Source organism: Leopardus geoffroyi, chromosome D2 (assembly GCF_018350155.1).
Source record: "Leopardus geoffroyi isolate Oge1 chromosome D2, O.geoffroyi_Oge1_pat1.0, whole genome shotgun sequence".
Taxonomy (NCBI): domain Eukaryota; kingdom Metazoa; phylum Chordata; class Mammalia; order Carnivora; family Felidae; genus Leopardus; species Leopardus geoffroyi.
In genome coordinates this window covers 82,487,217-82,502,798 of record NC_059334.1, presented here as the reverse complement: position 1 = coordinate 82,502,798, position 15,582 = coordinate 82,487,217, and the positions used below count along the sequence as shown (strand labels likewise).

The 15,582-nt window shown below is 50.6% G+C and overlaps 1 protein-coding gene across 11 annotated transcripts in view; it reads left to right on the top strand.

The window, feature by feature from the left end:
- The window catches only part of CD2H10orf90 (chromosome D2 C10orf90 homolog), a 220,863-nt gene that overhangs the window by 122,433 nt on the left and 82,848 nt on the right, over positions 1-15,582 (top strand). For 3 of the 11 annotated variants that reach the window (XM_045439220.1, XM_045439224.1, XM_045439223.1), the window contains exon 1: positions 2,078-2,341. The exons of 4 other annotated variants lie outside the window; for them this stretch is intronic. The gene's annotated coding sequence lies outside the window, so the exon portion shown is untranslated. Of the gene's footprint in view, positions 1-2,077; positions 2,342-14,031; positions 14,246-15,582 lie in introns of those variants that run through there. 4 more of the 11 variants (XM_045439221.1, XM_045439222.1, XM_045439226.1 and 1 more) reach the window with 3 other exon arrangements.

Genomic DNA, 15,582 nt, shown 5'->3' with positions numbered 1-15,582 from the left:
GCCCTCCTGTTGGAAACGACATGGCTGACATTGCCTCTGCTGCTTCTTGGCTATTTTTCTTATTGAATCGTCTACGAGCATCTGGGTTGTCTGACTATTTGGTCCTCAGCAGAAGTGGAAGTTAAGGATCAATGGACTGCCAAGTTTAGGTGTGATATCAAGCCTGGCTCCTTCTTTACTTTCAAATTTCAAGTGCTGGTGATAAAAAAGCAATTACCTGTTATCTTTTGTTGGAAAGACAGATAAGCACCAAACCCACTTACATGTCTCTTTATTTTTACGTCCCTCTGTTTGTTGAATGTCAGGTGTTTTTATTCTGAGGACTCGGCAGGAGAATGGGTGACTTGCCAGATCCAGCCCTTGGAAGCTTTGTTTCAGGGGAAACACGAGGCTGGTGATCCAGGACCCCGTTTCCTCACCTGGCCAGACTTTTTGCTGCAGGATGTTCGGGGCTACCTTTGAGCAGCATTTTTATCAGACTCGGGCAGGGCACTGAAAGAATTCAAGGGCATTTTTGTCTGTAAGAACACAAATATGGCTTCATGCGTCGTTTTGCGGTGGGCGGGCTGAGTGTGGAGGGCACAGGTGGAAGCCGGTGCAGCCTGGTGGGGGAGCTTTGGGGTGACGTCGGGCAGGACGGGCTTTGCATCCCTGCCGCGCTCAGGAAGCAGGAGCAATCTTCACTCTTTCCTGAGGCCTCGGGCGGAATGAAGGCTGGCGCAATGAGATGGGCTTCGGTGTCTTTGCCCAAGAGCGTTTAGTGAACACTGCCTCAAACCACCACTGCCCCAGCCGCCCTTTCCCAGGTTCAAGGTTGCATCACCGCCCCACCCCCGCCCGCATCCATCGATGGAGGATGTTCTGTGTCCCACAGTGGGACCGCTTGTTCCAGACCAAAGACTGGGTTCCTAGGTCAGTGCCCACCGACTCCCAGGGCCGCACCCCTGAAGGGGCCCCGTGGGGAACCCTTGACATGCAAAGGGTGAGCTTCTCTCGTAACCATGTGCCTTCGGTGGCCCAGATGGCTCTTTAGGGCTTGCAGCTTCGTTCCACACCAATGGGAGCAAGAGTGGGAGTCAAGATTCTGTTCCACCTGTCACTTACTCATGGTCCCTGCAGTGACAGCTCAGATTGTTCTTGGAGAAGAGGAGCCCCTAGCAGGGATTACAGCGTTCGTACCTCATGTGGGCTTGAGTCGGTGCACACTGGAGGTTCGAGGGCAGGTGTGCCGCCCACGGGGGTTTGTATGGCTCATGGTGGTCTAGGCCCTGCCCCCCTAACACGGAGGTTCTGAGGAAAATGAAAAAAAAAAAATACACACACACACACACACATATATATATGGAGAGAGAGAGAGAGAGAGAATCTGAATCCCTGCTGCTGTGGGTTTCAATTGTAAATATTTTTCTCACCGTTTCCTTTACATCCACGGATTTCAAACAATACGACTAGATGTGTAAAGGTCTGAGCACAGCTTCACGTTTCGCAATCTGGCCGCGGGAATCTATGAGGAACGTCTGAGAGGTTTGGAGATCTGTTTGAAAGCTTCCTGGGTCCGACGTGAAAATACGCAGCTCTTCGTGGGAGCGTGACCTCAGGTGCTGCGAGCAAGCCACCTGGGCACCCGTTCCTGGGCGAGGTGGGGGTGGCTGGTTTCTGCTCCCAGGGAGCCGATGCAAGGCGGGGGTGGGGGGGGGGCTGTGGTGAGTCCACAGAGACTCCCCACGGCCGACAGCCCCGTGCAGACCCTGCCAGGTGTCGAGAGGCAGCACCGTGTTCCCACCGTGTGTGTGGCAGGTGGACGGGAGCTCGCTGAGAGGCTCCAGCTTCTCCAGGAATGCCCCCGATTCTGTCAGTTTGCTGGGGGAGGAGGGAAGCCGAATGAGAACATGATGGGAACAAACAGACCTGGAATTCATTCTAGGGGGTTCGATCTTTCTCAGTAGGAAAATGAAGGTTGTAGGGATCCTGTGGGATTATCATGTTTTCTTCCCTTGGGGGCGAATGAGGGGCCCGGGAAAGCCATCTCTGTAGACATCATAAAAGGGCTGCCTATGTCTCCTGGGTCCTGCTTTATGACACCAGTGACAGACACACCCATGAAAGGAGGGACCGCGTATCCCAAACACGGCAGCGGCCTCTGTTGGGGAGGACGCCTTCCGGCCAGACCCAGAGGACTGGGAGAATCGGAGAGGAACCTGCCTCGTGACAACTGTAAGGGCAGGCGCCGTGGAGAATGGCAAATGTGACACCAAAGAAAAGGAAATGACAGGGAAACTCTGCAGCGACAAGACCAGAGAAGCGCTGAAGGGAGGCCTGCGCTGGAAACACAGGTGATCAGGTGGATTTTGCACCAGCAGGTGGACCTGGGAGTCCCATGGGGGCAGGAGGGCTGGTGGGACAGGACTTGCACCCTGGAGGTACAATGCACAGGTCTTCCCCAGGGAAGCGGATCTCGTGGGCGCAAGAAGGAAACCCCTCGGCAGGAGGGGGCGCCGTGGCTCGTAGCTCTACGCGAGGGTGTGAGGAGGGAGAAAGAGCAGAGGCTGCCTGCTCACAGAGAATCGTTGCATTTCTCCCTCCCTCTTCTTTTTTCTTTTTAAAACGTGTTTTTTTTCCCGTTTTGAGAGAGAGAGTGTGAGCGGGGGAGGGGCAGAGAGAGACGGGGACAGAGCGTCTAAAGCCAGCTCTGCGCTGACCGACTGTCAGCGCAGGGCCGGACGCGGGGCTCGAACTCACGGACCACGAGATCATGATCTGAGCGGAAGTTGGGCACTCAACCGACTGACCGCACCCCCCCCCCCCAGGTGCTCCTTCCTCCCTCTTCTTTAGATGCAGAACCACCCTTGGGGGTTCTGGTCTAATCTGGTCCCAGCTCTTCTGGGGATCCTGGCCTCTCAGGAGAGGTCCCACGTGGACACACTGATTTGGGCCCGCCCCCGGAGAAACCAGTGCTTGTAATGGGGCCCAGGTGAGCAAACTTTTCATTCGCTCTTGCACGGTGACAGGTTGCCTTTGCTGAAGTCAGAGTCGCTCTCAGGTCCTCCCACGTCCGAGCTCATTTCTCGTGGCTTTGTCTCCCCAGGAGCCAGATCAGGCTCTTGCCCCTGGGAAGCCCATCCATCCGGGCCAGCAACCACTGACCGCTACCAGAGCAGCTGGTTTGTTTTTCTGGGGGCAGAAGCTTCCAGAGGGAAATAGTTTGAGCTGGGCCTTACATGATAAGAGAGATTTGCCCTGAGTTGAAAGGGACTTACTCCAGAATCACACTATTGGGTTCTGGGTTTATATGAATGGGGTTTAGCAATACAGTGGCAAGCTTTTCCTTCCTTCCTTCCTTCCTTCGTTCCTTCCTTCCTTCTTCCTTCCTTCCTTCCTTCCTTCCTTCCTTCCTTCCTTCCTTTCCTTTCCTTTCCTTTCCTTTCTTCCTTCCTTCCTTCCTTCCTTCCTTCCTTCCTTCCTTCCTTCCCTCCCTCCCTCCCTTTCTTTCTTTCTTCCTCCCTTCCCTTCTTCCCTTCCCTTCCCTCCCCTCCCCTCCCCTTCCCTCCCCTTCCCTCCCCTCCCCTCCCCTTCCCTTCCCTTCCCTTCCCTTCCCTCCCCTTTTCCCTTCCCTTCCCTTTCCCCTTCCCTCCCCTTCCCTTCTTCCCCTCCCTTCCCTTCCCTTCCTTTCCCTTCTTCCCTTCTCTTCCCTCCCCTTTTCCCTTCCTTTCCCTTCCCCTCCCTTCCCTTCTCTTCCCTTCTTCCCTTCCCTTCTTCCCTCCCTTCCCTTCCCTTCCCTCCCCTCCCCTCCCCTCTTCCCTTCTCTTCCCCTCCCTTCCCCTCCCTTCCCCTTCCCTTTCCCTTCCCTTTCCCTTCCCCTTCCCTTTCCCTTCCCTTTCCCTTCCCCTTCCCTTTCCCTGTCCCTTCCCTTCCCTTTCCCTTCCCTTCCCTTTCCCTTCCCTGTCCCTTCCCTTTCCTTTCCCCTTCCCTCCCCCTTCCCCTGCCCTCCCCCTCCCCCTTCCCCTTCCCCTTTCCCTCCCCCTTCCCCTTCCCCTTCCCCTTTCCCTTCCCCTTCCCCTTCCTTTCCAGAATGCTTGCTTTGTGCTCACTCTGTATATGAGTCCCGACTCCACTTATTGGGGGCTGACCCAGGGTGACCCAGCTTGGATGGAACCCAGTAAAGGCTCCAGCCTCAGGGTCTGAGAGTTCCTGGGGCCAAGGCAAGTGCTGATGAATGGGACAAAGATGTAGCCGTGATGCCAGCCCCTGGGAGGGGGGCCTCGGAGCCCAGCTCTGTGACTTCTTGGAAGGGAACATCTGCAGTCACTAGCAGCACCTGCTCCCCCAGTGGTGACAACCAGAAATGTCTCCAGATAGTGCCAAATATTCCTCAGGAGGCAATTAGCCCAGCTGAGAACCACTGGTCTATGTTTAGGAGGGACACTGATTTGTAGTTTTCGTACCTCCTCTCTATGTTTTGTAATGTCTTGATCAGATATTACTGTTAGTCTGTGGTAGGTTGTGCTGGCCGCCTCTAATTTCCCAAGACTCTTGTAGTATTGGCCTTATCTTTCTTCTTGAAGTTCATCTTTGCGATATATGCCTACAGGCTGCCTGAGCTAAGATTTGATTTTCTGCTGTCTCATCCTGTTCATTGTTTCCAGTGAAGCCATCGGTGCCTGGAGTTTTCTTTATAAAAAGGTGTTTTTAATAATGCCTGAATTCCTATAAGAGCTATAGGACTCCTAAGATTTTCTGTTTTGTCTTGCGTCAATTTTGGTAAAGTCGTATTTTTTAAAAGCAATTTGTGCATCTTTTCTGTGTTGAATTTATTCCCATAAAACATGTTCATTATCCCTTTCACGCCTGTCGTCTTAACACCTCTTCCATTCCTGGAAGTGGCTACTTGTATGTGTTTTTCATGGCTTTCTTGATTGGTTTTGTTGGTTTTTCTTTCCCTCAAAAACCCCAGTTTTGGTTTTGCTAATTTTTCTTTCATTTTTTTTCCTGTGCTTTCATTCATTTCTTCTCTTATTTTCATTTGCTTTTTGTCATCCATGTTAATGTGTGCAGCTGTCGTTTATTTATATTCACTGCTGGGTTGTTGACTCTCTCACTATTTATAAGTTCTCCTATCAGAGTACATTGTGGTTGTTTTCAGGATTTTGTCATTAAGAGCAATGGTGCTGTGGACAGTCTTGGAAATTCTGGTGTCAACGAGCAGGTTTCTTATACATACACACCATATGTCATTTATTCTAAGACACATAATTTCTTATATCTTAATGTGTCTGAAATCGGAATGTGTCTTAAAATTCTTGGCATCTCAGAGCATAATTGGAAGCTTTTTCTTTCGCGGTGATACATAAGAGAATGGTACATCTTATACTCAACGAAGTGCTGAATTTTGATGAAATACTGTAAATCAGAACGAGCTCATCTTCACCTTCCCTAGGTCACGGTCACAGTGGTTGTGTCAGCGGATGCTTATCTGCCAAATATGGGAGTCGCTGTTGCCCTGTGTCTTTACCAATATTTAGCATTGTTATTTTTTGCCAGTTGGGTAGATATGAACCAGTCTCTTATTATGATTTTATTTCCATTTCTCTATTTACTGATGAGGTTATTCAACGAACAGATATATGTATCCATATCTATCTATTCAGTTCAGTTGTTCAGTGAACGTTCCTCTTCTGAGAAATGTATGTTCTATCTTTGCCTATTTTTTCCATTGGGTTGCCAGTCTTCCTCTAATTAATTTATGGAAGTTTTTTTCTTATTGTTATACTAACTCTCTGGGGGGTTGCAAATACCTTATTCTAATTTATAGCTTCCTCTTTTTATCACATCTATCAGTGGTAAGAAGTTCTTAAAAATACTTGAATTTATCAAACTTTTATTTGGTAATGTTTGCTTTGGGGACATTTTAAAGGTATCGTGTCTTTCCCAAGGTCATGACTGTTTTATCTCTTAACAGTTTCAAAGCCTTACCTTTCCAATTTAAGTTTGTAGATTTTCTGGAGTTGATTTGTGGGCACGGGAGGGTGTAGGGAATGGATTTTGGTTTTTAAACTACTGACAACTAATTGTCCCAGCATCGTTTATTATGGTTTGTTTTTATCCGTGCCACCTCATTATTTTTCACATTTCATATATGGGAGCGTCTCTTTCTGGGTTCCTTATTCTTTTCCACTAGTCATTTTTTTGTTTATTCCTATAGCGATGCACTGACATTTTCTCTACAGTTTTAAATTTTGATATCTGATAGGGAAAATTCCTCTGGCCTGACTATTTGTGTGTCTGTCTGTCTTCCAAAGGCAGCCTATTGATAACCCTGTCCTCTTAGGTTTGACATCTCCCCTCACACACACAAAGAGGCTGGGGTCATCTGGGCATCTTAGAGAGTCCCACAGGAAGCTGGGCATTGACAACTAGGTGCTTCTAGAAGCCTCCCATCCCAGATGGTGGGAATATTCTCTTAGAAGGACTTGAGAGTCTAACCTGATGGATGAGGTTGGGATTGAGGAGCCCATTTTTCAGATGAGGAAGTTAAGAAAAGGCAAATGACTTTTTCGGTTCACATGGCTAGTCCATGGTGAATCTGGCCTTCAGCGCAGGTCAGTTTCATGGGTTTCCACTGCCCTCTGCACAAAGCAGGGTTTCCTGTGATCATGCAGCCCCGACTTAGTCGGGTAAGTTGTGCATCTCATGCCCAGACGAGCTCCTCAGCGTTACCCTTCACTCGGTCTCAGGTTCAGCCCCACCCGGCCCCGCCTGACCTGGTTTTCAAGAAGCTGGAGCTGCTCTGCTTTTGCTCTTTCTGCCCAACTACCCTTCTCAGTTACGTCTCTAGCCTATTTAGAAAAAATATCTGCTCTTACGCTTCTAAAATTCCCTTAGATTGGTGTGTTCTCCCTCTCTTTGCTCAGACACCTAAAAGTGCTAAATCTTGGCGTTTGCTCCTTTTTTTTCACCTTCCTACGAGCCGGTGGGCCCACGGCCGGGTGCCTCCTTAGGCACCGCTCCTTTGTGTCTCTGTGCAAGTAGAGAGAAAGGAAAGGCTATTCCGGGGAGCCGGCAGGAGAGCGGTAATTACTGAAGCTAATGCTTCAGCTCTCTCTAAAGTTCAAGGTCATTAGTGAAACTTTATCTTGTCATTCTAGTTTCTGGTTTCTGATGAGCTGGTACTTATTTTGCAATCAAGACTAAAAATGTTGAATTATAATAATAACTAGAATCGTTAACTTTTGCTAAAATGTTAAGCTGCATATAAACTCCACGCGGGCAGAGATGTTCTGTCTATTTTGCTCATTTCTGTGACTTTGCTCATTTCTTGTCTACACTAGTGCCTGGCACAGGGTTGGTGATACATAAATATTCCCTGGAGAAATAAATGAATTTTATCGAGTGCTTTCTGTATACCAAGCCACATCCTAAGGGTTTTCAGTGTGTCTTCTCTCTCACCGCTCATAATAACCCAGTGAAACAGATACCATCATCCCTGTTTTGCAGATGGGGAAACTGAGGCACAGAGAGTTCGGGAACTTGTCTAAGTCACAAACTTTTTTGTTATTTATTTTTTATTGAAGTATAATTAATATACAGTGTAATGTTAGTTTCAGGTGATTCAACAATTCTATACATTACTCAGTGCTCTTCACGCTAAGTGAGGTCTTAATCCCCTTTGTCTATTCCACCTACCCCCTACCTCCCCCCCACCCCCTCTCTGCCAACCACTCGTTTTATGTATTTAAGAGTCTGGGTTTTTGTTTTTCTTTTTTTTTTTTTTTAATTTTTTTAACATTTATTTATTTTTGAAAGACAGAGACAGAGCGTGAGCAGGGGAGGGGCAGAGAGAGGGAGACACAGAATCCGAAGCAGGCTCCAGGCCCTGAGCTGTCAGCACAGAGCCCGACGCGGGGCTCGAATTCACAAACCGCGAGATCATGACCTGAGTCGAAGTCGGACGCTTCACCGACTGAGCCACCCAGGTGCCCCATGTTTTCGTTTTTCTCTCGAAGTTACACATTTTAAGTGGTCAAACTAAACTCAAGTTCTTACTTATGGAATGCCAAAGGACCTTCTCTTAGCTTCCATGAAATAATGTCTCTCTCACTGAAGGTCCATTAATGTGAAACCCTGTCTATGGGAGTCTGAGAATCACTGTTGTTCAGTTCACACATTTAGGGGGGTGGGGGAAAGGGAGGCATCATTACACATCTTTTTCTTACAGTTGCCATAAATAGACTAGTAACCCAATTTAAAAATGAGCAAAGGGTCTGAATAGACGTTTCTTCAGAGACATACACCGACAGCCAACAATCACATGAAAGAGTAGACAATATTTTCGTCATTAAGAGAATGCAAATCGAAACCACAATGAGATGGCACTACCCACCCTATAGTCAGAAAGATGGACAGTAATGGGGCACCCGGGTGGCTCAGATGGTTGGGTGTCCGACCTTGGCTCAGGTCGTGATCTCCGGCCCTGCGTCGGGCTCTGTGCTGACAGCTCAGAGCGTGGATCCTGCTTTGGATTCTGTGTGTGTGTGTCTCTCTCTCTGTCTCTGCCCCTCCCTGCTCGTGAGCTCTCTCTCTCTCTCTCTCTCAAAAATAAATAAATGTTAAAAAAAATTAAAAATAAAGTAGAAAAAGTCAGCTGCAGAGAGGGGAGTCTAGCCGGGAGGGGTGAGTTAGAAGACAAGGAGAGCTGGAGAGCAGGGCTCTCTCCCAGGAGCCCGACTGACTCTGCCGTTCCCCAGCTGGAGCTGCTCTGGCAAGCCCTGCCCCTCTCAGAGCCTCCGTGTCCTTTCCTTGCAAAGCGGCCGGTGTGGACGAGCTGATATTTGCGGCAGCCTTTCTCCTTATGTGCCTCCACGTTGAAGGGGGTGGGTTTCCTGGGTCTCATATAGGGTCTGTTAGAGCAGGAGGGACTGGCAGGGAACATGGGGCTCTGGATCTTTGCCCCATTAAACAGGAGCATCAGTGGTAACAAAAATGGGAAAACCACACCATTCAAAACCAACAGTGCCCAGCGAACACAGCAACCTTGTCTATCTGGCCCGCGCAGCTGCTAAGCTTTCAGGGAGATGTGTAGACTAGGGGCCACTCGGCTTCCTGCACAGACACCCGGGAGCAGGGCCGAGTGTGCGTGAGCATCCCCGAGCCTGGGCTCTCGGACCTGGGTCAGGGCCGGCAGCTCTCTCCCCCGACGGGGCCCCGAGATCCAGTGTGCGCCCAATGGCTCCTACACGCCATTTACCTAAATGAGAGATTGACGACCGGGCGCCCTTGGGTGCCGTGCCACCCTCGTCTGTCCAGCTCACGGGGGAGCCTGTTTCCCTCCCCGCGGGCTCCTGCCAGGTCAGGCGGACGCAGGGCGAGAAACGAGAAGCCGCACAGACCCACAGACTGGAGTCAGGTTGCTCCTCGGGAAGGAGAGGAAATCCATGCTGACGTCTCATGAAAATATTCCTGCGGCTTGTTTGCGTAATGCGCCCTGAGCCGACAGGTTGTCTTGGTCTCGTGGAGCGTGTGGCTCTATGGCTGGGCCGGACGTCCCTCCGGGTTCTTTTGCAGGAGGTTTCGAAGACCGCCTGGTTTTCTGCCCTGCGTGGTGCTTGCTCTCCAGGCCTCAACTAAAAGCAAACAAACAACTCCCCCTTGCTCATCCTGCAGGACGCTGCCTTGGCTGCAAGTCGGCTGAGTGCGTTCCGTTGCAGCCTGGGGCACACGGGGTGGGGGGGGACGCCCACGTAGGGCTCTCTTTCTGCTCACTGGTGTCCAGAGTAGGGTCCCAGGTTGCTGGCACCACCTGTGAAGGCAGAAATGGCCCCTCTGAAATCAAACCACCCTGTGACTCTCAACACAAGATAATAACGGCTCGCTTGGTGACCTTGATGTTCCTTGGTGACCTTGACATCCCCTTGATGTCTCGGGGCAGGGCCGCATGGCAGACCTAGATGGTGTCCCTGAGGCCACGCAGGACCCTGCACAGTCCACATGTCACAGATGGGGAAGCTGAGCCGGAAAGAGGGGCTGACTGGCTCAAGGTCACAGCTGAGTGGCCAGGTGGGATCTGGGCCCAACGTCCTTGCTGCCCGTCTGGGCTTTGCAGGCCACATCATGCTGTGTCCCTTTTATTAATTAATTAATTAATTAATTTAGTTAGTTAGTTTTCTTTATTTTTGAGAGGCAGAGAGAGAGTGTGAGCGGGGAAGGGGCAGAGAGAGACAGAGACCCAGAATCCGAACCAGGCTCCAGGCTCTGAGCTGTCAGCACAGAGCCCGATGCGGGGCTCGAACTCAAGGACTGTGAGATCATGATCTGAGCCTAAGTCGGACGCTCAACCGACTTAGCCACCCAGGTGCCCCATGCTGTGTCCCTTTTGAAGCCAAAAGAAAGGAGGAAACAGTGCCCTCTTTCAACCTCTCCTACTCCTCCTCCCTGCAGCCGAGACCCAGGCCCCCTGCTTAGGGGAGGCTGCACATTCCTTGGGAACCTAGCAGAACCCCTGTCCCCCCAGCCCCAGGCCCCGGTTTTCTGCTGACCTGGGCTGCCCTCCAGCTCACAAGACTCTCTTTTGAGAGGGGAGGTGCGTTCTCTCCCTTTCACACTGGAGCCCCCGTTGAAGGGATTTGGATTACACGACAGAGGCCACTTCTGCTTACTTGCTTACTTCTGTCATGGACTTAAAATGAGGGACTTAAAATGACCCCCCTCCCTCTCCCCTCTCCCCGTACATGGGGGAACAAAAGGTGGAGGGAACGATTACTTTTCAGAGATGCTTTTAAGAGGGCTACTAAAATGATCTATCCACGTGTCTCTTTGCCGTATCTACTCCTCAAAAAAGAACTCAAGCGTTTGCTAAGAAAATATTAGCTAATAAGACCACAGGAGTTCAGGACGAAAGGCACAAGATAACCTGCAGAAAGAACTGAAAGCAGGAACTCGAAGGAGTATTTGTACGGCTGGGTTCACGGCAGCATTATTCACGATAGCTCAGGGTACAAGCGACCCAAACATCCACCGACAGGTGAATGGATACACAAAATGTGGTCTATACACACAGCGGAATATTACTCAGCTTTAAAGAGGAAGGACGGGATGTCTGGATGGCTCAGTCGTTAAGTGTCCAACTTCAGCTCAGGTCCTGATCTCACGGCTCATGTGTTCGAGCCCCGCCATCGGGCTCTGTGCTGACAGCTCCGGAGCCTGGAGCCTGCTTCGGATTCTCTGTCTCCCTCCCTCTCTGCCCCTCCCCCACTCACGCTATGTCACTCTCTCTCAAAACTAAATAAACGTTAAAAAAAAATTAAAAAAAAAAAAAAGAAACAGGGTTTTAAAAAAACAAAGAGGAAGGAAATGCCGATACCGGCTATGGCACGCGTGACTTTTGAGGACGCGTTCGGTGAAACAAGGCAGTCACGAAATGACAAACGCTGTGTGAGTCCGCCTATGTTAGCTCTCTGGAGCAGTCACATTTAGGGAGGCAGAGAGTGGAATAGTGTCGCCCAGAGCCCGGGGGTGTGGAATGGGGGAGTTAGCTTTCGTGGGCACAGCTTCAGGTGTACAAGGTAAAGGGTTCTGGAGAGGGGTGGTGCTGTCCTGATGGTTTCACAAAGGGGAACACACTGAATGCCACAGAACTGGACACTGAAAAATGACGACGATCGTACCTTGATGTGTGTTTTACCGCAATTGAGGGGGTCAAAAGAAGACAGCCCATGAGGGCAAATGATCAAATCCACACTGCATTCAAAGAGGCCTTGTTTTGTACCTCAACCCCCCCCCCCCCGTCAGGCTACCAACTTTTCAAAGGCAGGGACTCCTATGCCCTATTCATCTTCGTTACCCCGTCCCCTAACTCGGGTCCTCAAAATGTTAGGTCCTCATTAAACGTTTGTTGCACTGAGGTCACGGTGTGATTACCGAATACCGTGCGCTCGAGCGGGCATCGCGGCTTACGGAACGCTGGCGTGTGCACCCGATGACACCTGGTCGCCCAGCCCTTGCGCTCTCCCCCAGGGGAGCCAGCCCGGACACCGAGGGCCAGAGACACGGTGCGTCAGATTCCACGCCTGTCGGAAATCGGCTGTAAAATGGCTGGAAGGTCCGTGGATAGGCTTTCAAAACATCTCTATGGCCTTGATTTTCTGAGATGAAAGTTAGACGCAAAACTGGGGCTGATAACACGGTCCATTTTCTCGAGGGCCCGTTGTGTCCCAGACGCTGTGCCGAGCCCACAAAAACCTTCCTTCAGCTCATTTCATACGTCCCAGCCCGACAATGCCTGTGTCAGGATGCCTCTCTGACCGAGGAGCAGACACGGGCTTGGAGGTTGTGTGGCTCGTCCAAGGTTCTAGCATTAGAACACGGTGGCTCCGGGGTGTCACCTGGGGCCCTGCCACCAAAGCCCAGGCGCTTCCTCATGCTTCAGAGATGTTACCAGGTCTACAGATCCTGTCCCGTTTCTACCCGTTCTGCAGGGACAGTGATCATTAATTATTGCAAAGTCTTAGCTTGAGGCTTACTGGTTGGGTGACCCTGGCGGGTTTCTTCAATGAGGCTCAGCTTCCTCACCTGTAAAACTGGGGTAATAGGGGCGCCTGGGTGGCGCAGTCGGTTAAGCGTCCGACTTCAGCGGGGTCACGATCTCGCGGTCCGTGAGTTTGAGCCCCGCGTCGGGCTCTGGGCTGATGGCTCAGAGCCTGGAGCCTGTTTCCGATTCTATGTCTCCCTCTCTCTCTGCCCCTCCCCTGTTCATGCTCTGTCTCTCTCTGTCCCAAAAATAAATAAACGTTGGAAAAAAAAATTAAAAAAAAAAAAAACTGGGGTAATAATCGTGCCCTCCTCATAAGGCCATTTTGAGCATTAAAGGAGGTAACATTGTGACCGGCATGGGTTGTCTCGTAAAGAGGGGAAAATAAATTTTGGGCATGAAGATGTACCAGTGACATTGACGGGACTCCACGCCCCTTGGGATCAGCCAGTGAAATCTACATTGGTTTGGTGTTTGTGAAAAGGCTTACCAAGGTGCTGTCCATTTACATAGAGACCCATGCTGCCAATGCCTTGTCTCCAGGGATGAAACCACTTTCCTTACGAAACGGCATATTTCACTTGAAAAGTAAGGAGTTCTGAAGGTGGTGGATCGTGTCCCCTCGTGGACCTGGCTGTTGCACACTCGCCCTTAGGTTGCAATTCATCTGCACGAGCGTCACCTTCAGTCCAGGCGATATGGTTCGATGATTTCTCCAGGTCCCCACTTGCTTCGTTTATCACAGTTCTCCCTTTCTAGAGTTTAACTATTTTGAGAGAGCAAAAGAGAGAGTGGGGTAGGAGCAGAGAGAGGTGGGGGAGGGAGAATCTCAAGCGGGCTCTGCACCATCGTTGCACGCATAGCCCCACGTGGGGCTCGATCCCACAAACCGTGAGATCCTGGCCTGAGCCGAAATCGAGAGTCAGATGCCTTAACTGACTGAGCCATCCTGGTACCCCTGCATGTTCTATCTTTTGGCAAAAATCCTTGTTGCTAATTATAAGCTACCTCAGATGTGGTTGGGCATAAATGATAAACCAACGTTCATTAAAGTTTAGTGTCAAAGGTGTTTTATTAAATTGTATGAAAACCGATTGTTCTTCTAATAGCTTGCATGGTAAACCGACTGTTACATTGCCCAATATTTTAGATACACTGGCTCGCAGAATTTGGTTACGTATTAAAAGCGGGTTATTCACATGAACATTGTGATGTTTTCTGAATGCACGTTCCTAGTCAGGGCGCTTTTAAACGGTAAAAATGGTGCTTGGCGAGAGGACCAGCATCGTCAAAAACAGGCGAAAAATAGAGTACTGAGAAGCTGGGGAGGAGGTGGAGAAGTGGGTATCTGACCGTAGGCGGTAGACAAAACAGCTCCTTGTCTCACACCTCACAATGCTCCTTGGAAAGCTTCTACATAGTGGTCGTGAGAACTTTCCTTACTTGTGAAAGCCAAGGTGGAATCCCTGCCCCGCCCCTGGTTGCCGCGTACACATTCCAGTGACTCCATCACAAGTACAACCTTTCGAGGTTCTTCAGCCTAAGGCGGAAGGTGGGAACCTGCCTCATTCCAAGAGTAGTTCCCGATGGAAACTGTGCTGGGTTTTTCTTTCTTTCTTTTCTTTTTTCTTAGCCAAACACCTCCTTGTCATTAACAGACCTTTGAAACAGAGTAAAATGTCTTTGAAACGCCAGTGGAATATACGATAAAAGTGCCTGAGGAAGGTACGTTGTGATTTTTTTTTGCCCCACAGGTGTAACTCTTGTCCAAATATGAAATAATTTGTTCATTCAGTCACCATGCAGTGAGTGTCCCCAGCTGGCCAGGTGCTGGACGAGGCACGGGAGGAGGGAGATGAATAGGAGAATGTCTTCTGAAGACCTCAGTCCGCTTGGGGAGGCAGACGCGTGAACAGATCATTACAGAAGAGTGTAGTGAGGACAGAAGGTAGTGACAGCCTGTCAGGGGCATAGATGCGGGCTGAATTGTGTTTCTCAAAAAGATTCGTTGGAGTCCTAACCCCCAATACCTGCGAACTCACGTGACCATATTTGGAAATAGAGTCCTTGCAGGTACAGTCGAGATGAAGTCAGACTGGACTGGGGGGGGGGGGAGCTTAAAGCCAGTGGCTGGTGCCCTTGTAAAGAGAGGGATTTGCAGACACAGAGACAGAGGAAGGATGGCCATGTGACGATGGACACAGACATGAGCGTCACACTGCTACATGCTAAGGAACATGAGGACGGCCGGCAACCGCGAGCACTCAGCAAGTGGCGAGGGAGGATGCTCCCCTGGGTCCTTCAGACATGGCATGGCCGGCCAGCACCTTGATTTGAGATTGCTGGCCTCCAGAATAAATTCCTGTCGCCACCTCATTTGTGATAACTTGTCACGGCAGCCCCAGGAAATGTCCGTGGGTGCCATGCTGGACCGGGGGGCATGCAGGGTAGGGTCAGCCACGGAGCCCTCCCCAGAGGAGACAGTCGTGAGCTGTTTCAGAGCACGAGGAGGTAGCCGCACGAGAAGATCGGAAAGGTGGCACCCGGGATCGTAGAGATGCAGGAGCTGCCACCTCGGGGAAGTAGCAGCAGACTTCTTTTAAGGGCACTTAGCCTAGTCTCCTAGAGCCCCAGGGCCCCAACACAGGAGCTCAGGTTTTTATGTGTATGTTTCTCACGCCCTGTTCGAGGAGGGGAGGGCAGATTGGGGATCCTTTCAAGGGAGCCACAAGGTCACAAACTGGTGATGTCAAGGAGATTGGGGGGGGGGAGCCAAACAGGAGACGAGGCTGGTGTGGGGTCACCGGCTTGACTGTGACCTCGCCAGGAGCAGGCAGTACTGGTAGGATTAACCAGATGGGACGGAACAGAGCCTATCTCGTAAGGAAAAACAGGCCTTGGCTTTCCACTGGACATTGGAGGGGGAGCGGGGGGTAGGAAGGGACGCCTCAGTTTCTATTGTGGGCGATAGGTGGATGGTGGCCGCTTACCAAAATAATGGGTGTGGTTTGGCAGGAGAAGGAGGAGAGAAGCAGAAGGAGGAGGAGGAGGAGAGGAGGAGG